Genomic DNA, 17,574 nt, shown 5'->3' on the forward strand with positions numbered 1-17,574 from the left:
TAAATATAAATATATGTATATATATTGTGACGGGGTGTACAGCAGAGCAAGGAGAGACAACAGGCCGAGGAACGATCCAACAGGTTTATTCACAAGAACACTGGAACAGCACACGATAAGTCCACGTAAAACAGATTCGGGGGCCCTTCCTGACAATCCTCGGACCGGATTACAAAGCAATCGTCCTTACAGTAGTCCAAAGAGTTCCACACAATCCCACGGGCCGCCACACAGGCCTAGCTCCGTCCGTGTCCACAGCCACACAGGCTGGAGCTCCTGCTCCCTTCAAGTTTCAGCTCACTCTGCCTGAATCTCCCAGGTAAGCAGAGTTTACACTAGTTGGACTCTAGGCCCACCTCCCCCTACTCCCAGGGATGGAAGTGCCTCAAGAGGATATAACCTTGCATTTTAGGGGTTGATTACCTACAACAATAGAAATGTACACAGAAGTAGTTCAAATAAGACAATGAACCCAGCTTGAAATAGGAATCTGTACAGCATATACAGTGAGAGGGTAAATTACATCTTCACAATCCCTCCCCCTCCCAACTTGTGTACGTACTAGGGACCTCTACAGGTCACTGGTTAAGTACACACAGGCAGAGCGTTACTTACATGTGGCTTCATGCAGCCACGAATTGGCATCGTAGCTCTCCCACATCATTGCCCAGAAGAACAGCTGCAGGCAGACCACCCATCACCCCAACCACACATCGCCTGACCCCAAAACCAAAGCTCAGATCCACAGTGGCTGTGGGAATAGTCCTCCATTGTCCACCAGCCAGTTCAATGACAATCCCAGGTCCTCTATGGATTGCCTCAGGCCGAACCACTCGGGGATCAGCCAGTGTGAGGAAAGCACCCGAGTCACAAAATCCAACAAGTCTCTGTCCATCCAGCACAACCTCCTGCAAGTGCTTACCTCGATGAGCAGAAGTCGTCATAACTGCAGGTCGCACCCCGTAAACTCCTGGTGGTGCAACATGGGGGGCTGAGTCACTAGGCCAGTCCTCACATAGCGGTGCCACATCTTCCTCCATGGCGCTGGGCTGTAAATAATTAACAATCCGATTGGGCGCAGGATCAGTCCACATTTGAACAGCTGGGCAGGAGACTTGCCGATGCCCTGGCTGTCCACATTGATAGCATCTGAGCTGGGTCTCCCTCCATCCAAGGCGTCCTCTTGGGTAAGGGGTAGGGGAACTTGGAGGCCGGCTCCCACCTGAAGGTGCTGTAGGGGTTTGAGGATGATTCCTCCATGGCCTGGCTGGGCATGAGGCCTGCAAATGCCCGGGATGCCTACAAACATAACACCTGCGCTCTGTTACTTCCTCTCCCCGGCGTATTCCAGAAAGTGCAGTAGAAGCAACTGGAGGCACATTAACACGGGTATCAACATGTGGTGGCTTAGAGGAACGGGGAACAATGGGGACAGAATAACTGGGGGCATCCGGTGTTGTGGAGCTGTTAGGCGTCTCTCCATCCTCCAACAGAACCCTCCACTGAGGCTTGATGGTGAGAGCCTCATCAGCGAGAGCAGCAGCTTCCTCCACTGTCGCTGGTTTTCTCTCACGCACCCATTCCCGGATCTCAGCGGGGCACTGGGCAAAGAATTGTTCTTTTAGGATGACCTGCAGGAAGGTCTCCCAAGATAAGGCCTCCTCTGCCTCCAGCCAGCGATTACATATTTGTTTGAGTCTATGAGCATATATCTTAAAAGACACTTCCCCATCACAGGCTAAAGCACGGAACTGAGTCCTGTAAGTGTCTGGGGTCACAGCATAATGTTCTAGAATAGTCTGTTTAATATCCGCATACTCACAGTTCCACCGAGGGTCCATAGCTCTATAGGCTTCAGCAGCTCCCCCCTCTAGGAGCCCAACCAGATGCCGGACACGCTCCCTGTCCGGGACTTCCATTAATCGACACTGATGCTCAAAGTCCTGGAAGAAGCCCTCAATGTCGCCTGCAGCCTCATTAAACGGCTTAAAGTCTTTGCGGGACACCCTGGGAAGTTCCCTCATGATGGGTGCTGGGGTTACAGTCTGTCTGGAACCTCTCGCGGCTTCCACAGCGAGCTGCTTATCCAGCAATGCCATCTCCTCCATCCTGCGCTCCTTCTCTTCAGCTCCACGCATGGCCTCCCTCTTATCTTCTATGGTGGCCTCATCTCCAAGCAGTGCCATCTTTTCCTTGTACCACACAACCCATTGACTTTTTTGGGTATTCACCTCCAGCTCCCGTCTTTCCTCCCTTTGCTGTGAGGATCCTTCCTCCACGTCATTTTGCGAGCAGACTCCTTCTAGCGCCTCAATCAGCTGCTCCTTGGAGAGTCCTTTGAAACGAACTCCTACTTCACGGGCCTTTGATTGCAGGCTCCCCAAAGTCCAGGTCTTGTACTCTGCAGTGCTGGTTCCTGATGTTGAGCCATTGTCCTCCATTCCTTCTGCTCTGATCCCAGCGCTGCCAACAGTTTGTGACGGGGTGTACAGCAGAGCAAGGAGAGACAACAGGCCGAGGAACGATCCAACAGGTTTATTCACAAGAACACTGGAACAGCACACGATAAGTCCACGTAAAACAGATTCGGGGGCCCTTCCTGACAATCCTCGGACCGGATTACAAAGCAATCGTCCTTACAGTAGTCCAAAGAGTTCCACACAATCCCACGGGCCGCCACACAGGCCTAGCTCCGTCCGTGTCCACAGCCACACAGGCTGGAGCTCCTGCTCCCTTCAAGTTTCAGCTCACTCTGCCTGAATCTCCCAGGTAAGCAGAGTTTACACTAGTTGGACTCTAGGCCCACCTCCCCCTACTCCCAGGGATGGAAGTGCCTCAAGAGGATATAACCTTGCATTTTAGGGGGTGATTACCTACAACAATAGAAATGTACACAGAAGTAGTTCAAATAAGACAATGAACCCAGCTTGAAATAGGAATCTGTACAGCATATACAGTAAGAGGGTAAATTACATCTTCACATATATATATGTGTATATATATTTATATATATATTAAAAAAAAAATAAGATATAAAGTGATATTATGTAGGAATGTATAGTGTAATGTATTGTACTGTATAAGATGTAGCAGAGTTGAGAATGTTACTATGTAGAGATGTAGCATGTAGCAGTATTGAAGATGTAATGTACGGTATGTGTATTGGTATCAGGTGTAATGTTATGTAGTATATAATATAGGATGCTTAATAAGGTATATAAGTGTTATAGGGATGCAGGTGGAGGGTTTCATTTGCCTGGCAAAAGGCAGTAGGGATTAGCCTATAGGGAAGGAACTACTGCTGATGGAGAGAAACAGTTTCTATGGGGACATCAGTTAGGGCTTAGCCTGGGACAGAAACAGACCTCAGGTCTGAGGAGCAGCAGAGCCGCATGATATGGGTGTCATGAAAAGAGGGAGACCATTACCTAGAATAGTGTGACCGAGGAAAAGAGGGAACAACGAAGAAAGAGAAGGAGGTGACCGTGACACAGAGTTATCTAGTGGAGCTGAGTCAGTGTACTGACTAAAGGAACAAATGACAGAGAGAGATGGGTATTGGTGCAAGACAGAGCAGGACAAGGAACGATGTGAGTGTCTTAGGCTAGTGTCCCTAAGGCATCTTCAGTAGCTTATAGCTCAGTCCAGCCATACTGGCCAAATCCCTCAAAGAGGGAAAAGACGTGGAACTGCTTGAGGAGGAGAATGTCTTCCAAGGACTGTGATGTGGTGCCAGGCTGGGTAGTGAAGGGAAGAAAAGGACTTATGGAGGTTGGAACAACTGAAGTGAAGATTGTGTGCTTAATGATCTTCTGTGATACTGAAACATGTAAGAAGATTTGTGTCCTCTCTCTATTGTACATTGTTGACAAGTTAATATTCAGTAAAATGACGTTTTTTATCAGCTCGTGGTGTCCCTCAATGAGCTGTGTACCATCTGGTCCTGGCCGGTCAAGCTGTTAATTTGCGGAGGTAATCTGGAGATATTTCACCCCATGCTTCCAGAAGCCCCTCCCACAATTTGATTGGTTTGATGGGCACTTTTTGCGTACATTACGGTCAAGCTGCTCCCACAACAGCTCAATAGGGATGAGATCTGGTGACTGGGCTGGCCACTCCATTACAGAGAGAATACCAGCTGCCTGCTTCTTCCCTAAATAGTTCATGCATAATTTGGAGGTGTGCTTTGGGTCATTCTCCTGTTGTAGGATAAAATTAGCTCCAATCAAGCGCTGTCCAAAGGGTATGGCTTGGCATTGCAAAATAAAGTGATAGCTTTCCTAATTCAAAATCCCTTTTATCTTGTACAAATCTCCCTCTTTACCGACACCAAAGCAACTCCAGACCATCACATTACCTCCACCATACTTGACAGATGGCGTCAGGCACTCTTCCGGCATCTTTTCAGTTGTTCTACGTCTCACAAATGTTCTTCTGTGTGATCCAAACACCTCAAACTTCGATTTGTCTGTCCATAACTTTTTTTTTTCCAATCTTCCTCTGTCCAATGTCTCTGTTCTTCTGCTCATATTAATCTTTTCCTTTTATTAGCCTGTCTCAGATATGGCTTTTTCTTTGCCACTCTGCCCTGAAGGCCAGCATCCCGGAGTCGCCTCTTCACTGTACACTGTGTGCATAATTATTAGGCAAGTTGTATTTTAGAGGATTTTTTTATTATTGATCCACAACTATGTTCTCAATCAACACAAAAGATTCATAAATATCAAAGCTTAATATTTTTGGAGGTTGGAGTGTTTTTTTTTAGATTTGACTATCTTAGGAGGATATCTGTTTTTGCAGGTAACTATTACTGTGCAGAATTATTAGGCAACTTAATAAAAACTAAATATATTCCCATCTCACTTGTTTATTTCCACCAGGTAAACTAATATAACTGCACAAAGTTTAGAAATAAACATTTCTGACTTGCACAAACAAATCCCAAAAAAATTAGTGAGCAATATAGCCACCTTTTTTATGATGACACTCAACAGCCTACCATCCATAGATTCTGTCAGTTGCTTGATCTATTTACGATCAATATTGAGTGTAGCAGCCACCACAGCCTCCCAGACACTGTTCAGAGAGGTGTACTGTTTTCCCTCCCTGTAGATCTCATATTTTATGAGGGACCACAGGTTCTCTATGGGGTTCAGATCAGGTGAACAAGGGGGCCATGTCATTAATTTTTCATCTTTTAGACCTTTACTGGCCAGCCACGCTGTGGAGTAGTTGGATGCATGTAATGGAGCATTGTTCTTCATGAAATTCATGTTTTTCTTGAACAATACTGACTTCTTCCTGTACCATCGCTTGAAGAAGTTGTCTTCCAGAATCTGGCAGTAGGTCTGGGAGTTGAGCTTCTCTCCATCTTCAACCCAAAAAGGTCCCACGAGTTCATCTTTGATGATACCAGCCCACACCAGTACCCCACCTCCACCTCACCTTGCTGGCGTCTGAGTCGGAGTGGAGCTCTCTGCCCTTTACTGATCCAGCCTCAGGCCCATCCATCTGGCCCATCAAGAGACACTCTCATTTCATCAGTCCATAAAACCTTTGAAAAATCAGTCTTAAGATATTTCTTGGCCCAGTCTTGACGTTGTATCTTATGTTTCTTGTTCAAAGATGGTCGTTTTTCAGCCTTCCTTACCTTGGCCATGTCCCTGAGTATGGCACACCTTGTGCTTTTTGATACTTCAGTAACGTTGCAGTTCTGAAATATGGCCAAACTGGTGGCAAATGGCATCTTGGCAGCTTCACGCTTGATTTTCCTCAATTCATGGGCAGTTATTTAGTGCCTTTTTTGCCCAACATGCTTCTTGCGACCCTGTTGGCTATTTGCCATGAAATGCTTGATTGTTCAGTGATTATGCTTCAAAAGTTTGGCAATTTAAAGACTGTTGCATCCCTCTACAAGACATCTCACAATTTTGGACTTTTCAGAGCCCGTCAAATCTCTTTTCTGACCCATTTTGCCAAAGGAAAGGAAGTTGCCTAATAATTAAGCACACCTTATATAGGGTGTTGATGTCATTACACCACACCCCTCCTCATTACAGAGATGCACATTACCTGATTTACTTAATTGGTAGTTGGCTCTCAAGCCTATACAGCTTGGAGTAGGACAACATGTATAAAAATTATTATGTGATCAAAATACTAATTTGCCTAATAATTCTGCACACAGTGTAGACATTGACATTGGCATTTTGCAGGTACTATTTAAAGAAGCGACCAGTTGAGGGCCTGTGAGGCGATGAGTTTTCAAACTAGAGACTCTAATGTACTTGTCTTGTTGCTCAGGTATGCCACCATTGTAGGAAATCTTCAGTTTCTGGCATTTCTAAGAACAAGAATAGACTCTCAAGTTCACATGAAAGTTCTCTTTTTCTGGCCATTTTAAAGGTACCGTCACACCAAGCAACATCGCTAGCAACATCGCTGCTGAGGCACGACTTTTGTGACGTAACAGTGATGTTGCTAGCGTGTGTGACATCCAGCAACAACCTGGCCCAAGCTGTGAGGTCGCTGGTTGTTGCTGAATGTCCTGGACCATTTTTTAGTTGTTGCTCTCCCGCTGTGAAGCACAGATCGCTGTGTGTGACAGCGAGAGAGCAACAACTGAAGGTGCAGTGAGCAGGGAGCCACCTTCTGCGGATGCTGGTAACCAATGTAAATATCAGGTAACCAAGGAGCCCTTTCCTTGGTTACCCGATATTTACCTTCGTTACCAGCATCCGCAGAAGCCGGCTCCCTGCTCACTGCACACATAGCCAGACTACACATCAGGTAATTAACCCGATGTGTACTCTGGCTAGGAGTGCAGGCAGCCAGCGCTAAGCGGTGTGCGCTGGTAACCAAGGTAAATATCGGGTTGGTTACCCGATATTTACCTTAGTTACCAAGCGCAGCATCGCTTCCACACGTCGCTGCTGACTGGGGGCTGGTCACTGGTTGCTGGTGAGATCTGCCTGTGTGACAGGTCACCAGCAACCCGTGTAGCGACGCTCCAGCGATCCCTGCCAGGTCAGGTTGCTGGTGGGATCGCTGGAGCGTCGCTTAGTGTGACGGTACCTTAATAGTTTAATTGAACCAACCAATTTAATACTCCAGATTCTCAACGTGCTCAAAGGAAGGTCAGTTTTATAGCTTCTCTAGTCAGCAAAACTGTTTCAGGCTGTGCTAATGTGGCGCCCCTGACCTGGTCAGGCACCACTGAGTACTGCACCCATGCTGGGGACAGTACAATACAGGTAATCCAGAAGGCTGACCGAGGTGTGACTACACAGGCGCATAGTGATCAGGTCTCACACATGTACCTTTGAGAGGACCCCTGGGGATCCCAGGAGGGGGAAAAGCCTTCACCTCCACTGGAATAGTGGAGGGGGCCAAAAGCCTCCATCTCCACTCAAGGGGTGTGGTAAGAGAGTCTGGTTGCTAGGTGGCGTAGGCAAGAACAGGAGAGGAGGAGCAGTGAGCCGGCTTAGGGCAGAAGTCCAGGGAGCTCAGAGAGGAGCAGACCCCTGGGGCTGTTGCAGTCTAACAGCGCCCGCGCAGTGGCTACCGACGGGGGAGAACGGTCACCTAGGAGTGCTACCCGAAATCCATCTTCAGCTAAAGAGAGAGCAACGGAGTGGGAAGTAAGGAGACTGCTAGGGAGTACCAGGCCCAAACGGGTAGTAGGTCCCAGTGCAGGGATAGATCCAACTTTCCTTGCCAAACCTGCTTGAGGGGGTACTTTATGCCCCCAAGAACACACTAAAAGTCCGCAGCCACGTCGCCACAATTAGGGCCCATAGTTCACAGGAGGCAAGTAGCTGGAGTGTCCTGGCCCGGGCTACAAGCAAACGGACGAAACGAAGGGGAGAGAGGCTTGCGCATCTTCCCTGGGTGACCCCCATAGGGACTAAAAGTCGGGGTTACCCCAAACCACCAAGGGCTGAGGAAGGCGAGTCGGTAGTCACCCTCATAAGTCAGCCTGAAGGACACCTGGTTCCTGCCTGGTTCATCCCAGCTACGCCCGGGCTACTCACCCTGCCATCAACTGTGAGTAAAGCCCCTGAAAGACATCCTGCTTGTGTGAAGTTATTCTGCGCCTTGTAGTTCTACACACCTACACAGGGCCCTGGGGCTCGCCTCACTCTCAGGAGGCTACTACACCTGGCTGCACATATCATCAGCCCCAGGCACCCCTAACCTGCAGTGGCGGTCCCCACTGACCGCAATTCTGAGAGTGGCGTCACGACAAATAGAAGATTTCCTACCAGTGACAAGATCCAGCCGAGTGGAGTCCCTGAAGGTAATGCACCGACACTGCACTAGCGGGGCTTCACATCTGGCGTCACGAACAGGATAAGGACTAGACCTGTTCAGACAGGTGACCATGTGCCTGGGCGGTCCGCTTGAAAAATTGGAAGCGCCGCCATATTGCCACCATGAAAAGCGCGCCGAAAAACAACAGCAGCCCGCGCTGGGAGAAGTTACCGCCCACGAAGAGGTGTGGCTACCCAGAGATCCCCTGCAGAGTTCTGACCTTGCTTGTGAAGAGAGCGGAAGCGTCCAGAGACGGCGGAATGGAAAAGAAGCCAGCAGCTTGTTGTTAGAGAAAATGGCGTCTGAATGCAGAGACCCAGAGCCAGGCTCCGCTGCCTGGTGGTGTCGGGAGCTTGCCGAGTTCTGTGATCAACTGGAGGCCAGGGTCGGAAGACAGATCAGGGAGGGACGTGCGGAGTTTCTGGGAATGACCGCGGCGGTTCAGGCCTATGAAGGGAGAGCCGCGCGCCGAGTGCCAGACCGGGCGGTGACGACTCAGACCCCGATGATGCTACCGATGGGTGAGTCCAGTGATGCCCCTGCCAGCGCGAGTGCCCCGACCCCTGCTGCCACGCCCGCGGTCCCTGAAGAGGCGCCCGGCGCGGCGACGCTGATCCAGGACGCAGCCATGCCAGGTGCGGCCCGCCAAGCCCAGGCCGCCGCAGCGATGCCCTGCTCGGCCCACCAAGACCCGGTCCCCGCAGCAACGCCCAGCCAGGCCCGCAAAGATCCGGCTGCCGCCGCGACCCTAATCCACGCCGCAGGTGTGACGCTGACCCAGGCCGCCGCCATGCTAGGCCCGGCCCGCCAAGCCCAGACCGCGGCAGCAACGCCCAGTCCGGCTCGCCAAGACCAGGCCGCCGCCATGCCAGGCGCGGCCCGCCAAGACCAGGCCGCCGCCCTGCCAGGCGCGGCCCGCCAAGACCAGGCCGCCGCCATATCGGGCGCGGCCCGCCAAGAAAAGACAGACGTACCATTGTTTACCCCGGCCTGCAAGGCCAGAGCAGACACCGCTCCCCAGTCCAGGGAAGTCCCTGCAAGGAAATCCCTGGTAGGTGAGGACCCCGCATACTGGCAGCTGAAGGCTGACCTGGAGGCCAAGTTCCCACAGGAGATGGTGGACCGGTACATGCTCCCTCCGCATACCCCCAAGACGACTCCTGCAGCAACCACGCCAAAGAGATCCCCGCCTGGGCCGGCCGAAGAGCACCCATCCCCAGCACTGCCACCACCGGAGTGCTCAGCAGAACTAAGGGGGAGGGGAGGCCAGGAAGCTGAGAAGCTGACTCCAGAGCCATCCGCAGTGGATCCATACCCAGAGCCAGAGATGTTGCCATACTCCCGCTGGGATGAAGAAGACCCGATACCCTCTGCTGAAGAAGATCTGCCCAAAAGCCTCACCTGGGAGCTTGTAAGCTGTACCCAGCAGAATCCAGCCCGCAAGACACGGCGCCGTAGCAGATCCAAGTTTTCCCCTGCACCACAGTCTCCAGAGCAGAAGGATGACATCACGGCCAGAGACCTAGAAGAGAAGCGGTTCCTGAGAAGGGCCAAAGCCCAGGTCAGAGGACCCCTTTGTCGAGGAGTAGTAGAAGATTTCAGCCTAAAATCAGGATACGGCTTTATAGTTGCACCTGGTATAAAAGAAGGCATCTTTGTCAACAGAAGAGACGTTAGAGCCCATTTGCCCAGAGGACATCCTGGAAGAAATTTACGGATGGGAGATTCAGTGCAATTTACAATGCATCAAGGAGAAAGAGGCTGGTATGCACTCGATGTTACACCATGTCCTAAAGAAAGAGAGACAGACACAGAAGAAGAAAGGAAAGACAGAGATAGAGAAAGAACAGACAAAGAACCCACTGATGAGACCACCACGGATGATGAAAGAGGTCGAGAAAGCAACAGGTGCCGCAGCCCTACAGGCCCAAGCCCTGGTGAGGAGGAATCTGCATAAAGTAAAGTAAAGTACACCAAGTTACTGTTTTGACCAGTTTGAAGTTTTGCAACGTTAATGTTTAAGAGATGTGCCCACATAAACTAATGTGAGAAATGAACCTTAAGGCTATGAACTGGCTATAGCCACAAACTCTCGCAGTGTAAATAGTTACACCAGAGGCACCACCACCAGAGCCAGCCTGTTTAGGGGCTTGGCTCGTCTGCAACCAGGGAGCACGTCCGTATATAGGGCCTTGGCTCACCTGCAACCAGAGAGCATGCCTGTTTATGGGGCCTGGCTCTCCACCACAAAGAGGGTACCTGGTCAGCACCAACTGTGGAGGCTGCCTCTACATCCTGCCAGAAGAGGCTGAAGGCGCGGCTCCACCAGGCCAGGTATGCCCTGAAGACCACTAAACCACGAAAGCCGCCTCTACATCCTGCCAGAAGTGGCTGAAGGCGCGGCCAACGGGAGAGGAAGATTGGAGGAAAGGTCTGGGGAAGTGGATGGCCCAGACCTGGTTACCAAAAGGACCGGTGACCTGCCTCCTGAAAGGGTTTAGGGTGGGTTAACGGACTTGTGGGTGGAGGGTGGTGATGTACGGTACCTGGTGGTTTTAAAAGTTTTACCTTGTTTTAATGTTTTATGCATTTTAAAATGTTGTCTTGCAGCCCGAGGACGTGCTGGTGATAACTAAGGGGGAATGTGGCGCCCCTGACCTGGTCAGGCACCACTGAGTACTGCACCCATGCTGGGGACAGTACAATACAGGTAATCCAGAAGGCTGACCGAGGTGTGACTACACAGGCGCATAGTGATCAGGTCTCACACATGTACCTTTGAGAGGACCCCTGGGGATCCCAGGAGGGGGAAAAGCCTTCACCTCCACTGGAATAGTGGAGGGGGCCAAAAGCCTCCATCTCCACTCAAGGGGTGTGGTAAGAGAGTCTGGTTGCTAGGTGGCGTAGGCAAGAACAGGAGAGGAGGAGCAGTGAGCCGGCTTAGGGCAGAAGTCCAGGGAGCTCAGAGAGGAGCAGACCCCTGGGGCTGTTGCAGTCTAACAGCGCCCGCGCAGTGGCTACCGACGGGGGAGAACGGTCACCTAGGAGTGCTACCCGAAATCCATCTTCAGCTAAAGAGAGAGCAACGGAGTGGGAAGTAAGGAGACTGCTAGGGAGTACCAGGCCCAAACGGGTAGTAGGTCCCAGTGCAGGGATAGATCCAACTTTCCTTGCCAAACCTGCTTGAGGGGGTACTTTATGCCCCCAAGAACACACTAAAAGTCCGCAGCCACGTCGCCACAATTAGGGCCCATAGTTCACAGGAGGCAAGTAGCTGGAGTGTCCTGGCCCGGGCTACAAGCAAACGGACGAAACGAAGGGGAGAGAGGCTTGCGCATCTTCCCTGGGTGACCCCCATAGGGACTAAAAGTCGGGGTTACCCCAAACCACCAAGGGCTGAGGAAGGCGAGTCGGTAGTCACCCTCATAAGTCAGCCTGAAGGACACCTGGTTCCTGCCTGGTTCATCCCAGCTACGCCCGGGCTACTCACCCTGCCATCAACTGTGAGTAAAGCCCCTGAAAGACATCCTGCTTGTGTGAAGTTATTCTGCGCCTTGTAGTTCTACACACCTACACAGGGCCCTGGGGCTCGCCTCACTCTCAGGAGGCTACTACACCTGGCTGCACATATCATCAGCCCCAGGCACCCCTAACCTGCAGTGGCGGTCCCCACTGACCGCAATTCTGAGAGTGGCGTCACGACAAATAGAAGATTTCCTACCAGTGACAAGATCCAGCCGAGTGGAGTCCCTGAAGGTAATGCACCGACACTGCACTAGCGGGGCTTCACACTAACATACTTGCACAAGGGTTTTCAAGGTATTTCTAAACATCCATTAGCCTTCTGATACAGTTAGCAAATACAATATACCATTAGAACACTGGAGTGATGGTTATTGGAAATGGGCCTCTATACACCTATGTAGATATTGCATTACAACCAGACGTTTGCAGCTAGAATAGTCATTTACCACATTAACAATTTGGAGTGTATTTCTGTTTAATTTAATGTTAGTTTTATTGAAAAAAATGTGCTTTTCTTTCAAAAATAAGGTAATATCTAAGTGACCCTAAACTTTTGAATTGTAGTGTATGTGCATGTATTCTGCGTGTAACAGAGCTATGTGTGTATATGTATATGTATTCTGCATGCAGCAGAGCTATGTGTGTGTACATGTGCATGTATTCTGCATGCAGCAGAGCTATGTGTGTATATGTGTATGTATTCTGCATGTAGCAGAGCTATCTGTGTATATATGTGCATGTGTTCTGCATGTAGCAGAGCTATATATATATATATGTGCATATGTTCTGCGTGTAGTTGAGCTATGTGTGTGTATATGTGCATGTAGTCTGTGTGTAGGAGAGCTGTGTTTGGCTATAGGTGTATGTAATAGAGATGTGTGTGACTATAGGTGCATGTAGCAGAGCTGTGTGTGTGTCTAGGTGCATGTTGTGTGCATGTAGCAGAGCTGTGTGTGTCTATAGGAGTGTGTAGTGTGCATGTAGAAGAGCTGTGTGTGTCTATAGGAGTGTGTAGTGTGCAAGTAGCAGAGCTGTGCGTGTTTATAGGAGTGTGTAGTGTGCAAGTAGCAGAGCTGTGTGTGTCCATAGGAGCATATAGTGTGCATGGAGCAGAGCTGTGTGTGTATATATGAGCATGTAGTGTGCATGTAGCAGAGCTGTGTGTGTCTATAGGTGCATGTAGTAGAGCTATGTGCATATAGTAGAGCTGTATTTGTGTATATGTGCATGTAATAGAGCTCTGTGTATATGCACATGTAGTTGCATGTAGTAGAGCTGTGTTTGTCTATAGGTGCAGAAAGACATACTAGTACATTAAAATAAGTAATTCACCATCAGGGAAGTTTTAATAGGACAACGTTTTTTAATATTTTCTGCTGTGTAAACCTGGGGTATGTCTTATCGTAAAGAGCATCTTATAATCCAAAAAAATATGGTGCTTAGCTTCATTAAGCCCCAGAGCCCCAGTCATAGCCCCAGCTACTTATGAATGGCCGCTGAAGAGGGGGCCGGCTGTATATGACCTCATTAGTGACATTTGATGCTGCTGGCCACCCTCTGTTCCTCTGTTCATTGTTGTGAAGTTTGTACTGTTCATATGCTAAAGAGGCTGCTATGTGTAGTACAAACAGGACCATCCCATAAGATGAAGGATGTCACCGCGAGGAGAGGATCCTCCAATCACCGCCAGGACTCCATTTGAACTTTGTGTCTAAAGCATCGGAGCCGTTAGACGGACGTGGGCCTGGCAAACAAGGGGTGTGAGTTGTGTTCGGATGTTTTTTACATCATGCTTGCCATAACCCTGGACTCACTAGGAACGCCAATGTTATAATGTCATGATCTGACTACATGCCCTTGGATCTGCCATTGGCCCTGATACATCCACGTTACTATTAGGGTATATTAATGTTCCCTCTGTTTTGTATGTGAATAGGTTTGTACACTCTCATTTGTATCTTGTAAACAGAGGGACATTTCTTGTGGGTGTATTGGAACCATCTATCTGACTGCATACCCTCGGACCTGCCGTTGGCCCGGATACAATCACTATTGATTAGGGTATACTAATGTTCCCTCTGTATTATATGTGTGAATACGTCTCTGTACACTCTCATTTGTATGATGTAAACAGAGGGACATTTCTTGTGGATATACTGGAACCATCTATTTGACTGCATACCCTTGGACCTACCATTGGCCCTGATACAACCACTATTGGTTTGGGTATACTAATGTTCTCTCTGTATTGTATGTAAATACGATTTTGTACACTCCCATTTATATGTTGTAAACAGAGGGACATTTCTTATGGATGTATTGGACCTACCGTATTTGGTGCTTGTAAAACCTGGTTTTTGATCCGGCTTTTAGTGTTCATCTTAACTCTTTCAAGCCCTTGTCACCATATTCACTAAATAAATTATGTATTGTTTGCACTACAAAAACTCGTGTTTCTCCTTTCCCGGATGTAATTAGGAGTTTGTGCCACCTGTGTGATCCCTGGACAGACAGGGACGCCGGGTATATGAATAGTATGGTTTTCTGGAAATCTGTTATGATATTGATTATTTCTGTGTTTTTCACAGCTGTTACCAGATCCAACATGAATTTTCGGGCCAGGGACACCACTTGGCTCTCCTTATTGGATGACGTTATGAAGATTGATGGTGACTCTGCAGGTGGGGCGACTGGTGTTCACTCGGATGATAGTCTTATTAACAAATACAAAGACCTTTCTAAAAAGAGAATGAAATTATGGTGGAACCGTGCCTTTTTAACTAAATATCTCGAAAGGGACATGGTCCCACGAGGCCTTAGAATCAAGGTATTCCCGTCTTTTGCAATTGAGGACGAGGAATTCCGTAGTAAATGGGAAACATTGGCACAAACCTGCTCAAAGGGGTTTTTGACTCTCCTGTGTGACCACAACTCCAGTTCCCTGACTCTGATTGAAAGTGAGCTGGAAGTCCTGGACAAATCTATTACAGAGAAATGGGATGTCACAGTTATAACCCGATTCAATTCAGAGATGGAGAAGGAATTGGAGAAATGGGAAAAAGAAATTAAAATGTATAAAATCAAGAAATTCAATAGGGACCTATTGGACTATTCTACTCAAAAGGCATACAGGTGGAAGACTGATAATGGTAGGGGATGCCCTTTTAACCGTTTTGGTAGAGGTCAGCGCACTAGATCTGCATCTTCTGTGTCCCAGACCTCTGGTGAGGGTTCCTCCTCCGGGGCGTCGGAGAGTTCTTATATACCTGTGGAGACGGTGGGAGATCGTGTAAAACAGCGGAACCGACAACTTGTGCCCCTTGGAAAAAATAATAAAAAATCCGGAAACAAGTTACAGGTAATCAATTTATCTGAACAAGTTCTTTCCGGTGCTCAGGTGGAGGTCCTCTCCCGTGGTTTAACATTTGTTCCATCTAACTCTTTCCATCTTGTTACAGCCCTGAAAGATGTTAACTTATTTCCACGTAAATTAATCCTTAAAAAACTTTTTCACAAGAAGGACACCGTGACAGACAGTTAAGCCGAAAGGGAAGCCATCCAAAACCTGGAAGAGTTACTCCAGGAGCAGGAGGCTCCCTCAACAGGTGCGTTCCCTCAGTCTCTCCTTCCAAAATCCACTAAGTTTCCCCCCTTTTTACTATGCCCTGCGGTAGATATCTTTGTGAGGTTAGTCAGTGAGGACTTCAGAAAAATTGACACACGGCGTAAATGGGATAATTTAACCCACTCGCAGAAAAAGGCCCTCACTGAACTACAGAATTACCCTGATATTGTCATAAAGCCCGCGGATAAGGGGGGAAACATTGTGGTTATGTCATCTGATAAATATGAGCATGAGGTAATTCGGCAATTGCGTGATAAGGGAACATATGTGAGGCTTCCTTCAAATCCTTTAGGCAAATATACCAGTGAACTTGCTGTAATCCTTGAGAGGGCCCTTGAGATCGGGTTGATTGACAAAAAAAATGTATGATGGCCTATGCAGAAAACATCCTAAAATACCGACCTTCTACGTCTTACCAAAAATACACAAAGATGCTGTCAATCCGCCTGGACGTCCGATCGTGTCAGGCATTGAGAGGATGTGTGACCCTATATGTAAGTTCATCGATTATTATCTTCAGCCAATGGTTGAGACACTACCCTCATATGTCCGTGACACGACGGACGTCCTAAGGCGAATTGACGGTATCTTTTTAGATGACGATATGATTATCGTCACTGCTGACGTAGAGGGCCTGTACACCTGCATAGCACATGAGGATGTGTTAAGAGCAGTTCGCTTCTTCTTGGAGATGTCCGGTCGGGATGATGAAATGGCTGAACTGATTCTGGAGCTGCTCCGCTTCGTCCTGACACACAATTTTTTTGTTTTTAAAGATTATTTTTATTTACAGCGACGCGGCACTGCCATGGGCGCGGCCTGCGCGCCTTCGTACGCCTGCCTCTTCCTTGGATTTTGGGAGAGGCTGGTCTTTGGTGACGGAGGCGTGGGGGCATCGGCCCATGTGCAGTGCTGGTATTGTTTTATTGATGATATTCTTTTTGTGTGGCAGGGCCCGGTGGAGCGGCTTGATCAGTTCATGGGGCAGTTGAATAAGAATAAGTTTAATATTAAGCTTACATATAAGTGCAGCACTCGCGTGATTGACTTCCTGGACGTCGAAATATCGGTTGACGACAGGGGGTCAATCCAGACGGACGTTTTTCGCAAGAAGACGTCCGTCAACGCGTTGCTGCACGCTTCATCTGCCCATAATCCATCTACTATCCGTGCCATCCCTACCGGACAATTTCTGAGAATGAGGCGGATATGCTCCTCTGATAGTAAATTTGAAATTCAGTCATCCGATCTCAGGGCCCGTTTCTCTGATAGGGGTTACAGCAATAGGAACATCAAATTTGGGTACAATAGGGCCAAGAAAACCCCTAGAGCACAATTACTTGCCCACGTTCCCAAGAAACAGGACTCTTTTGACCCTTCAGTGAGATTCATTGGGACATTTAATGAGAAATGGGATACTATGCGGGACATTATGAGGAAACACTGGTCGGTTTTGTTAACCGATCCGGTGTTGGCCCAGAACCTCACAGACCGGCCACTAATGACACCTAGACGAGCTAAAAATCTGAAAGATTTTCTAGTACGAAGTCATTATGTTCCCCCCATATCCAATACTTTTGGCTCACGGGGTCCATTGCAGGGATGTTTTCCCTGTGGACATTGCCTGGCCTGCGGCAATGTCCTCCGTAGTACACAGTTCTGTTCCTCAGATGGCAGGAAAAATTATGATATTCGGCAATACATTACATGTGGTTCTACACATGTAGTGTATTTTGCGACCTGTACCTGTCCCCTGATATATGTGGGGCTCACTTCACGTGAGCTCCGCATCAGGGTGAGAGAACATGTGAGGGACATTTCCGCAGCCAGGACGGCAACTGATGACACACTCCTGAAAACCCTGCCAAGGCATTTTAAGATTCACCACTCCTGTGACCCTTCCCAATTGAAAATCAGAGGTATCGACGTGATAAATGGGGGGATCAGGGGTGGTGATCTTAAAAAACGCTTGGCACAATGTGAAGTAAAATGGATCCTTACACTTAACACTATGTCCCCTCATGGACTTAATGAGTCCATTAGCTATGCTTCCTTTCTATAACATCGTTATCCTTAAAAAACTAGGTATAAAATTCTCTTATTTTAGTTGG

Source organism: Anomaloglossus baeobatrachus, chromosome 1 (assembly GCF_048569485.1).
Source record: "Anomaloglossus baeobatrachus isolate aAnoBae1 chromosome 1, aAnoBae1.hap1, whole genome shotgun sequence".
Taxonomy (NCBI): Eukaryota; Metazoa; Chordata; class Amphibia; order Anura; family Aromobatidae; genus Anomaloglossus; species Anomaloglossus baeobatrachus.